The following is a 12,556-nucleotide window of genomic DNA, read 5'->3' on the forward strand; positions in this document are numbered from 1 at the left end:
AGCTGATATTGGGGACCATATGTGTGAAAATGAGTTGGCTGTGGTAATTGCAGCTCATGTCATGACAGAGCCTAGAATGGGTAATGGACTAGGAAGGTGGTGGTCAGGCCTGAAAATTATTCAATTCTATGTTGAGTCCTCAAGGCTGTAGGGTCTCCGAATGGAAAATGAATGCTGTTGTTCCAACGTGCACTGAGCTTTGCTGGTAAATCTAGACTTTCACCTGTAAGGTGTGTCCGGGGCCTTGGATAGTGGGGAGGGTAAAGGTAAACAGGCAAGTGTTACACCTTCAGCAATTGAATGGGAAGGTGCCATGGGGCTGTTGGCAAGTGTTCAGAATGGAGGAGCAGCACATGGGAGTGTCCCATGTGCTAAAAAGGGAGAGGAAGGGAATGTGTGTCTGGTGGTGGCACCCTGCTGGAGATGGCAGAAATGACGGCTTATGATCCTTTGGATGTGGAGACTGAGGAGGTGGAAAGTGAGGATGAGGGGAACCCCTATCGATGTTGTGGGAGGGAAGAAAGGGGGTGAGGGCTGAAGTGCAAACACTGGATATGTTACGGCTGAGGGCCCTGTCAACCAGGGTGGTGGGAAATCCTCAACTGAGAAAAATGTGTCTCATTTTTAGCTTGTTGGCTTTGATCTTAGCAGAGTAGATGTATTTTCTCCTTTTCATATTTACACCAGTTCGACACACTACCCTATTCCCTGGACAATATGTCTATCGCAGGCTCACTGCAATGCTCCAATGATCCTCAGCGCAAGCTGAAAGAACAGCAACTCATTTTCTGCTTGGGAACTCTACAGCCTTCTGGAGGTGATGGAAGCAGACACAATTGCAGCTTTCCAGGAGCAACTGGATAAGTACAAGAATAGAAATGGAATAGAGGGATATGGATCCTGTAAATGAAGACAATTTTAGTATGGAAAGGAAAATGTGTCAGCGCAGCCTGTTTTTGTGCTGTATTGCTCTTTGTTCTTTGACTCAATACTGAGTTTAACAATTGTAGGGTTTGAGGCCCCTTCTCCCATGTCTTTATCCCAACGTGTATTTACCAGGCCTTGTTATCACATGGTCTGCTATTACACACAACCAGAGACCCCATTAGCAGCCATTCATTCTCCTGGGCTAATTGTTATCCACTCCTTTGTCTATCCAGCTGTTCATCTTTCTCTTTGGGCTCAATCTCCACTTATTGTTTACTCCTTATGTACTTCCCCCACCCTGCTGCATAAAATCAACATTCTCCAAGCTACCATCAGTTAAGGAAGAGTCACTGAACCCAAACCATTTCTCTCCACAGATGCTGCCAGACCTTCTGAATGTTTCCAGCAATTTCTGTTTTTGTTTCTGATTTCCAGTATCTGCAGTTATTTCAGTTTTTAATATTTACACCTATGTAACATCTATATCCTTCCTTCACTGCCATTATCATTCCTTGTCTTTAACAGTGTATAAAAAATATTTCCACCTCCTTTCAGTTCTGAAGGAGAGTCATGTCAGACTCGAAACATTAACTGTATTTCTCTCTCCACAGATGCTGCCAGACCTTTCTGTTTATTATTCAGTTACACAAAATTTGTTACAACAATTTTAAAATAACCCCAATATATTTATATCAGTATGTGTAAATTGGAAGAAAAATGATCAAACGAACTCAAACAATGGACATTCATGAATATAAACAGAACGCTGGATATCTGAGTATTATCACACAAGATAATCTTGTGGCTTTTTACACATATAACGATTATTTGAAAGTGTGCTGCAGGCTCAAACCTAATCTAAGGACTCAGATAATTCCACCCTGCCTCCAGCTCCAGCCCCACTCCAGGTCCTAGCTCTCAGCCCTGCCGTGTGTTCACCATTCCCTCAGACCTCCCCCCACTGAGGATGAATGTTTAGTCCTCAGCAAAAGCCTCACCTTTATCCCTCTAGGCTCCTAGATTAAGAGTCGACACACACTGCGACCTTGAACATTTCTTCCGCCACCTCCACCTCCAGGCCCACTTTTTCAACCAAGATACCTGTCCAACCACCGAGGATCCCTTCTCCTGCCTCCAACATACCCCATCCACCTGGACAAGCCGTGCCAGCCTGTTACCTGCCCTTCACCTCCTCATTTCAAACTGCTGCCAGGACATCAACCACTGCAACCTGTCTACCCCCCCTCCTCCACTCCAACCTCCCGCCCTCACAACGCACAGCCCTCCACTCCCTCCGCTCAAACCCCAACCTCAACCTCAAACATACAGACAATTGGGGGTGGGGGGCAGTAGTTATCTGGTGCACCAACTCTACACCACTGAAACAAGGCGCCAGCTACAGACACCTCCTCCTACTGCCACCTCAATCATGATCTCACCACCCATCACCAAACCATCTTCTCCCAGACCATCCACAACCTCATCACCTCCAGGGATCTCCCATTCACAGCCTCTAATCTCATTGTCAGAGAACCCCGCACTGCCCGATTCTACCTCCTGCTAAGATTCACAAGCCTGACTGCCCTGGTTAACCCATTGTCTCAGCCTGCGTCTGTCCCACTGAACTCATCTCTTCCTACCTCGACACCATCCTGTACTCCCTTAGTCCAGGAACTCCCCACCTACATTCCTGACACCATCCACACCCTTCACCTCCTCCAAGGTTTTCAATTCTCCGGCCCCCAATGCCTCATCTTCAGCGTGGACATCCAGTCCATGCACACATCTATCCTCCATGACGAAGGTCTCCAAGCCCTCTGTTTCTTTCTCTCACACCGTCCCAACCAGTTACCTTTCACTGACACCCTCATGCGCCTGGTCCTCACCCTCAACAACTTCTCCTTCCGATCCTCCTATTTCCTCCAAACCAAAGGGGTAGCCATGGGCACCTGCATGGGACCTAGCTATGCCTGCCTGTTTGTTGGATATGCAGAACAGTCCATCTTCCACAGTTATACTGGCCCCACCCCCATCTGTTCCTCAGCTACATTGATGACTGTACCAGTACCACCTTGTGTTCCCACGAGGAGGTTGAACAGTTCATTAACTTTACTAACACCTTCCACCCTGACCTCAAATTTACCTGGACCATCTCAGACACCTCCCTCCCCTTCTTGGACCTCTCCATCACCGTCCCCAGTGACTGACTAACCACAGACATCTACTACAAGCCCACCGATTCCCACAACTACCTGGACTACACCTCCTCCTACCCTACCTCCTATAAAAACGCCATCCCTTATTCCTCCATCTCTGCCGCATCTGTTCCCAGGATTACCAATTCCACCTCAGAAAGTCCCAGGTGGCCTCCTTCTTCCAAGATCGCAACTTCCCTTCCCATATGGTTGACAATGCCCTCCAGCACATCTCCTCCACTTTATGCACCACCGCCCTTGTACCCCATCTCTCCCAACACCAAGGACAGAACCCCCACCCAGTCCTCATCTGCATACATCGCATCATCCTCCGCCACTTCTGCCACCTCCAAATAGACCCCGCCACCAAAGATATATTTCCCTCCCCACACCTATCAGCATTCTCGAGAAATTATTCCATTGGTGACTCCCTTGTCAGGTCCACGGCCACCCACCAGCCCATTCCCCACTCGTGGCACCCTTCCCTTCCATCGCAGGAAGTGCAAAACCTGTGTCCGCACACTCCCCTCACCTCTGTCCAAGGCTCCAAGAGATCCTTCCACATCCATCAGAAATTTATCTGTACCTCTACCAATGTCATCTACTGCATCCATTGCATCGGGTGTGGTTTCCTCTACATTGGGATCCCAGGATGCCTTCTTGCGGATCATTTCAGAGAACATCTCTGGGACACCTTCACCCGCCACCCCACTGCTCCATGGCTGGATGCTTCAACTCCCCCTCCCAGTCCATCAAGGACATGCAGCTCTGAGCCTCCTCCCGAATCACCCGACACCTGGAGACAGAACACCTCATATTCCACCTTGGGACCCTGCAACTACATGGGATAAATGTGGAATTCAACAGCTTCCTCATTTCCCCTCCCCCCTCATCATCCCAGTCCCAAGCCTCCAACTTGGCACTGCCGTCCTGACCTGTTCATCACTCCCCCCTCTGATCTATCATCTTCTCCCTCACCTTCATCCACCTATTGCTTTCTCAGCTACCTTCCCCCCAACCCCACGCCCGCTCCCATTTATCTCTCAGCCCCCGGCCCACAGCCTCATTCCTGATGAAGGACTTATGCCAGAAACGTTGATTCTCCTGCTCCTCAGATGTTGCCTGACCTGCTGTGCTTTCCCAGCACCACACTCTTGACTCAGATAATTTATGTATATAAAAATAGATAATCAAGGGGCTCACATTGCATCATTAATTACAGAAGTAATTCTTAAGCTTTGGAAGGCTCTGACTGGATTCTACAATGCAAAAAATTCTCCAGAATACAGTTGTGTTACACAAAATGTATGTGATGGACTTGTGACAATTAACTGATTCAACTTGACACCACTTCTAAGCAGCTGTTTTCATTGAGAAATCATTAATTACACAGAAGGATTAAAAAAAAGATGATAGGTCTATTTCCTTTTAACTCCCCACACTTGTCTTTTCTTCCAGTGAGTAAAATTTTCCAGGGTCTCATCCAAACAGTATATGAAATACGCTGGAGACCCAATGAGATTGCAATCCTTAATCACTATGGCAACCGCCCTTGTAAGATGCTAGTATCATCTCAATACACAGTGGAATCTGGAGACAGGGATAAACAAGCTAAGACATTGGGGATCAAGGTACAGAACTTGTGCTTTTTTAGTTAATTGTTCATGGAGAGTGACATCACTGACATTTATCTCATTCTGAAATTCCCTTCAGAAAGCCACATTGAGACTTTATCTTGAAATCCTTTGCTTCAGGTGGTGAAGGCATTCACATAATGTTTCTCAGATATGGAGATTCAAGGATAAGGAGCACCAATGAAAGAGATGTGTGTGTGGATTGGAGGCAAATTTAGAAGTGGTGGTTTTCTCATACACTTCCTGCTATTGCTCTTCTAAATGATAAAGGATTGGAAAGTACTGTCTGAAAAAAAAACCTTGCCTACAACTATTATATCTCGCTGGTGGAGTGAGTGAATATTTAATGTGGTGCCAAATAAGCAGTCAGCTTTGTCCTGGGTGGTGTCGAGCCTCTCGAATGTTATTGGAGCTGCCCCCATCCAGGCAAGTGGGGAGTATTCCATCACACTCCTGATTTGTTTCTTGTAGATGATGGATAGACTTTGGGGAGTCAGGAGGTAAGTTATTCGCCACAGAATCCTCACCTCTTACCTGTTCTTGTAGCCATAGTAGGCGCAAGTGAGGACTACAGATACTGGAGGTTAGAGGCAAGAGTGTGGTGCTGGAAAAGCACAGCAGGTCAGGCAGCATCCAAGGAGCAGGAGAATCAACGTTTCCGGCAAAAGCCCTTAATTCCACACTCTTGTAGCCTTAGTGTTGACATGGCGTCTAGTCAGTGGTACTCACCAGGATATCATTATGAGGGGGCTTAGCATTGATAACACATTGAAAGTTAGGGAGATATGCTTATACTTTTTCTCATTAGAGATGGTCACTGATGACATGAACATTGCTTGACACCTATCAGATCAAGTCTTAACATTGTCCAGGTCTTGCTGCTGTGCTGGCGTGGACAATTGCAATATTTGAAGAGTTGCAAATAAAAGCATCCCCTTTCAAATCCCATATTGAAGGGAAGTCATTGAAAATGGTCAGCATGGGATATCCAATATGCCTGGCCCCATTGTACCAATATTTACAGAGTCTCCTGAGGTACAGAAAACATCAACTTTACTTAAGGAACATCTTTCTGCTCCTTTGTCTTGCCACAAGACTGTAGGAAAGACAGGATCATGTGACATTACATCACTTCCAGTGATGGTGTCAATGGTATGGAGATCAAGCAGTCAAGTGAAAGTCACGGGAGTGCTGATGTCCTAGTTGAGGGAAAGAAGACATGATGTAATTTAGACATGGAGCAGCAGTTTCTGTTCCTTCTGATAGTGAACCATATTTGGAGTAAAGTTCTCCTTAGCCAACTTGCATAAAACTGCATGGACCAGGAGATATAGAACTATAAGTCATCGCAGCTGAACACAACCAAATACAGTTTCCCACATCCCCCCATGTCCTGGGACAAAAACCGCATATCTTTTTATATCCAGAAACATTTCTCATCCAATATCACCAAAGGTAAAGGAGGAAATTGACTCTATGTTAGAGGAAGGGAGTTATTTTACCTGCAACTGGACCAACAAATTGATGCTCAGGGATGGTCCCAGCATCAAATCTCAATGGAGCCAGCAGTCTGCATCAGTCTTCCATGGGTAATCTGTCATAGTCACAGTTCTCTGCAAGTCTGTACACATCATTCATAAAAAATATCAAACCCTTTCCCACATCGTGGCTAAATTTAACCCATTTGACAATAGACTTTTTCACACATTAAAATAGGCACTGAGTACACTGAGTGGGCGGCACGGTGGCACAGTGGTTAGCACTGCTGCCTCACAGCGCCTGAAGACCTGGGTTCAATTCCCGACTCAGGCGACTGACTGTGTGGAGTTTGCACATTCTCCCCGTGTCTGCGTGGGTTTCCTCCGGGTGCTCCGGTTTCCTCCCACAGTCCAAAGATGTGCGGGTCAGGTGAATTGGCCATGCTAAATTGCCCGTAGTGTTAGGTAAGGGGTAATGTAGGGGTATGGGTGGGTTTCGCTTCGGCGGGTCGGTGTGGACTTGTTGGGCCGAAGGGCCTGTTTCCACACTGTAAGTCTAAAAAAAAATAATCTTTTCTTTGTCAGTTCATTATGTGACGTTGCCTGTGCAGCCACCCATTACATACAGTGGCCTCAATTTTCAGGAAGGCTGCAGGATGTACTCTGGATGGGAGACTTCAATGTCGATCACCAAAAGGGCATCGGTTAGCACCATGCCTGCCTGAGTAGGGTTAAATTTAGAGCAGATTTAAGAACTCAAGACTGGACATCCACAAGTCACTGTGGGTGGTGAAAGCAACAAAACTGTGTTAAATCATAATCTGTAACCTCATGGTCGGACATATCCTCCAATCAACCATTACCATCAAGCCAGGGTTCACCCCTAGTTGAATGGGGTGAACAGGAGGGCCTGCCAGGAGCAGCATCGGGCACACTTAAAAATGAGGTGTCAATCTGATGAAGCTACCAAACAGGACTAATTGCATTCCAAACAGCATAAGCAGCATGTGATAAACAGAGCAGTGCGCAGTGGTTAGCACTGCTGCCTCACGGCGTCAGGAACTCGGGCTTGATTCTAGCCTTGGGCAACTGTCTGTGTGGAGTTTGCACATTCTCCCCGTTTCTGCATGGGTTTCCTCCGGGTGCTCTGGTTTCCTCCCACTGTGCGAAGATGTGCAGATGAGGTGAAATGGCCATGCTAAATTGCCCATAGTGTCCAAGGATGTTTAGGCTAGGTGCAATAGTCAGGGGGAATGTAGAGTAATAGGGTAGGGGAATGGGTCTGGGTGGGATACTCTTCAGAGAATCGATGTGGACCTGTTGGGCCTAATGGCCTGTTTCCACATTGTAGGGATTCTATTCTATGAATTCTATAGCTAAGTGATCCTACAACTAACAGATCAGAGCTACGCTCTGCCGTCCTGCCACGTGAATGACACTGGATGATTAAACAACTCAGTGGAGGAGGAGGCTCCCAAAAATCCCCATCTTCAATGATGAAAGAGCCCAGCACATCAGTGCGAAAGGTAAGGCTGAAGCATTTGCAGCAATCTTCAGCCAGAAGTGCCGAGTGGATGATCCATCTCAGCCTCCTCCCCAACATCACAAATAGTAGCCTTCAGCAGATTTGAATCACTCCACGTGATATCAAGAAATGGTTGGAAGCACTGGATACTGCAAAGGCTGTGAGTCCTAACAACATTCCGGCAATTGTACTGAAGGCTTGTGTTCTCGAATTACCTGCACCTCAACCAAGTTGTTTCAATACAGTTACAATATTGGAAATGTAAAAAATTGCTCAATTATATCTGATGCACAAAAACGGCCAAATCTAACTGACGTCATAACTGCCCCATCATTATACTCTTGACCATCAACAAGCCAACGTAAATTATTGTTGACCATGCTTTTGGGTAGCACTTACTCACTGTGAACCTCCTCATTGATGCCCTGTTTGGGTTCTACCAGGGCCATTTGGCTTCACACTTCATTCCAGTCTTGGTCAATGTGGGCAAAGAGGGATTGACCTCTCTTGACATCAAAGCAGTATCTGACCAATTCCAAGAAGCCCTACGAAAGTTGTAATTCTTGGGAGTCCCTTCAGTGTGGAAGCAGGCCATTCAGTCCATTGAGTCCACACTGACCCTCCAAAGAGCAACTATCTCTACCCTATCCCTGTAGCCCTGCATTTCCCATGGCCAATCCTTCACGTCTTTGGATTGTGAGGGTAAACCGAAGGATCTGGAGGAAACCCACGCAGATACAGAGAGAATGTGCGAACCCAACACAATCACCTGAGAGTGAGGTCGAACTCACTCTCCTCAGATGCTGCGAGACAGCAGTGCTAACCACTGAGCCACTGTGCCACCCCAAATAATCTATTATTTCATAACAGGCAGCTAATGTTTTAGGCCAGTAAAGTGTTCCAAATCAGAAACATTACCTCAGGATAAAAATCAGTTTATGGCTTTCATGTGGAATGTTTGTGATTTATTACAGTCAGTCTGACAAGTAATAGGCCAGAGACACAAATATCCCTTCTTCTCCACTACTGATAAGCTTACTAAACACACAGCCAACACTCGGCATTATAGTCAAAGTGACCCCTGTCCCAGGCAACCAATTTGCCAGGAGTTTCTCAATTTGCAAAGTCTTTCCTTTGAGATATAACTCACCGTCCTGGTTTCATGCCCAGAACTGCACAATCTTGCCCCGTACAGCAGTACCAGAGCTGAACATGCAGGAGATTGAGAGAGTGGAACAGACAGGAAAGTGTGAAAGTGGAACAGGTGGAAGACTGAAAGAATAGAACAGTTAGGAGAGTGAGAGAATAGAACAAGCAGGACATAAGAGACTGGAAAAGACAGGACAATGAGAGAGTGGAACAAGTGAGGGAATGAGAGTGCAGAACAGATAGGGATTGAGACTGTGGAACATGTTGGCAGCGAGACTGTGGAACAGGTAGGCAAGTAATGGTGTGGAACAAGCTGAGACTGAGACTGCAGAACAGGGAGATGAATGAGACTGAGGAACATGTAGGGGAGTGAGACTATGGAACTGTTAGGCGAGTAAGGGGGTGGAACAGGCTGAGGTTGACCTGCAGAACAGGGAGAGGAGTGAGACAGAGGAACATGTAGAAGAGTGAGAATTTGGAATAAGTAGGGGAGTGGAAGTGCACAACAGGTGACACAGTGAGAATATGGAAGAAGTGGGAGAGTGAGAGTATGGAACAGGAAGGTGAGTGAGAGAATGGAACAGGTATGGATGTGAGAGTATGGAACATGCGGTGGGTGTGAGAGTATGGAACATGCGGTGGGTGTGAGGGTGTGAAACAGGCGGAGAGTGAGTGAGTGTGGCACAGGCAGGGGTGTGAGTATAAAACAAACAGCTGTAAAGATTGTTTTTATTTTTCTGTATTTTTAATTGTAGGCTGGATTGCAGTATGGAACAGGCAGGGGAGTGAGAGTATGGAACAGACAAAGAGAGAATAACGGGGTTTTGGATTAGTGGTGCTGGAAGAGCACAGCAGTTCAGGCAGCATCCGAGGAGCAGCAAAATCGACGTTTCGGGCAAAAGCCCTTCATCAGGAATCAGGCAATTATGTGTGTGGAATAGGTGGGAGAGGGAGAGTATGGAACATGTAGGGGAGTGAGACTTTAGGACAGGTAGGGGAATGAGAATATGGAACAGATGGTGATTCAGAATGCAGAACAGGAAGGGGACTGAGAGTGTGGAACACGAGACAGTGAAAATGTGGTACAGGTGGTAGACTGAGTATAGAACAAGCAACTGTAAAGACCATATATTTTATTTTTCTGTATTTTTGATTGTGGACTAAAATGGAGAAAGGATTGTTTTAAAATCCAAGGTTGTTGAAGAATCACTGCACCTTTTAAAAATAAGTTGCCAAAACTCATTGTAATTACTGTTTACACCGTTGACTTTGTTCAACCAATAGTAAAAGTTGGCTGTGGACGAACTGGCATTAGAGAATGTGTACAAAGTGATTCAGGTAACAAAGGTAGCTGATTGGTTTGTGGAGTGGTGGCCAGGTGTTAATGGTGAAAGCCATCAGTCTGATAACAATTAATGTGGTTGGCTTCTAAGAGTTGAACAGCTTGTGGGTGTGAATGATACTTGCAGAAGCCTTTGAATCTCCAATAGGGAGGTGATGTGTTTCTCTGGAGTAGAGCATAGTTGAAGAAAGCCAGTTTATGTTCCCTCACCAACATGTATAAAGTCTTGCTGTTAACTAATAAGTCCAAGACTTTATAATTTGTGAGCTAATTGCCTGTGCCTCCTGGAAGGAAGTGTAAGAAACCAACAGAGAACCCTGTGGATAGGGACTGCTTCCCCAGTTTATGCCTCTCCAGCTGTAACTCCAAAGCTGTTCTTTTGTTTGTCTGTCTGTATCTGCCTCAGTGTGTGTGCGGGGTGGTTTTATAAGGAGGGGATTACAGTTTCAACTGGTAATGTTATATGTCAACTTGGAGCTGTTTATCAGTAGTTAGATTTGATAACTGTTTATATTTATTTATAACAATTAGTCATTCTTGTTAGGTTACAGAAACTTGATCCCTGATTTCAGTCAGCCTGGGTCTAAGCAGACAGATAAACTGGGGAATTTTGTGTAATTTGATAAAATCTTTATCTTTTGTGATGACTCCAGGAATAGCGAGACTTGATTTCCAATGCCTTTCTCCAGTGAGGAATGACACAGGAAAGTGAGAGTGTGGAACAGGCAGGAGAGTGGAAGTGATGAACAGCAAGTGCGAGACTGTAGAACTGCTGGAAATTGATCTGTGGAACAGGCAAGTGTGAGAGTGTGAAACAATACTGCATTTCATTCTAGTCTCCCTGCTAAAAAAAAGGATGTTGTGGGACTTGAAAGGGTTCAAAAAAGATTTCCAAGGATGTTTCTGGGATTGAGCTATGGGAAGAGGCTGAATAGACTGGGGCTATTTCATCTGGAGCATCAGAGGCTGAGGGGTAACCTACAGAGGTTTATAAAACCATGAAGGCCGTGGATAGGGTGAATAGTCAAGGTTTTTTCCCCAAGATAGTGGAGTCCAAAACTAGAGGCCATAGATTTAAAAGAGACCTAAGGGGTAACCTTTTCACACAGAGGGTGGTGTATGCTTGGAATGAGCTACCAGTGGGAGTGTGGAAGCTGGTACAATTACAGCATTTAAAAGACATCTGGATGGGGACATGAATAGGAAGGGGATATGGGCCAAATGCTGATAAATGGGACTAGATTAATTTCGGACATCTGGTTGGTATGGACTGGTTGGACCAAAGGCTCTGTTTCCGTGCTATTCAGCTCTATGATTCTTTGACTCTTAAGTTGGTATGTGCAACAGGCAAGTGTGAGTGTGTGGAACGGGTAGTCACTTGCCTTGGTGATGGATGCACGTGGAAATATAACTTGCTCTGCTTTAGGTGAGCTTGGTGAATAGTGATAAAATCAGCTAATTATCTCCAAAATGGACTCAAAATGCAAATTTATGCAAATAAGTTCATGCAAATAAGGACTAATTTATATTTAAAATGGGATTCACAGAGGAATAAGAATTGGGGAATAATGCTATGGTAAAATGGAAGTTAGAAGGACTTGTTTTGAGGGATGAAGCTGACATTTTAACTGAGAAGCTCTCATAGTTAATGTATAGTGAGTTTTGTAATGCACTCTGTTGAAGGAACAACTTATGAGATTAACTTTTGTGAAAAAAGTGCAGATGAAACAACTGTTATCTTCTCCTAGAGTAGCCATTGTGTGTCCAGGAGGTTTCAATAATAGGTAGACCCTCTTATTTCCAGGAACACAGCTCTCCAAAAGGACATTTTCTCTGGTGCCATTGTCCCTGTAACCCAGCTCAGTCTAATTACCTTCTGAATGCTTTGACCCTGCTGGCAACACACTCCTGGGGAGTGCATGCCAGACCCTAACCACCATTAAGTGCAAAAGATTTTGCTCATCTCAGATTTTCTTCTTCTAAATGCACCCTCAATCCCTTCATGAATGCAAACAGTTTCTCCCTTTTTTATTCAGTCCTGATTCCTCATGATTTTGAACACCTCTATCAAATCTTCTCTTAGCTTTCACCTCTGCATGAGAAACACTGTCAACTTCTCCAAACTATACCATTGGGTAGTGTTGTAGAAAAAAGTCCTAGGGGTTCAGGTACATAATTCTTTGAAATTTGCATTACAGGTACGCAGGGTGGTTCAGAAAGCACTTAGCGCGCTTGCTTTCATTGCTCAGGCCACTGAGTATATGAGCTGGGATGTCATGTTGAGGTTATTCAGGACATTGGTGAGG

This window comes from Hemiscyllium ocellatum, chromosome 7 (genome assembly GCF_020745735.1).
Source record: "Hemiscyllium ocellatum isolate sHemOce1 chromosome 7, sHemOce1.pat.X.cur, whole genome shotgun sequence".
NCBI classification, from domain to species: Eukaryota; Metazoa; Chordata; class Chondrichthyes; order Orectolobiformes; family Hemiscylliidae; genus Hemiscyllium; species Hemiscyllium ocellatum.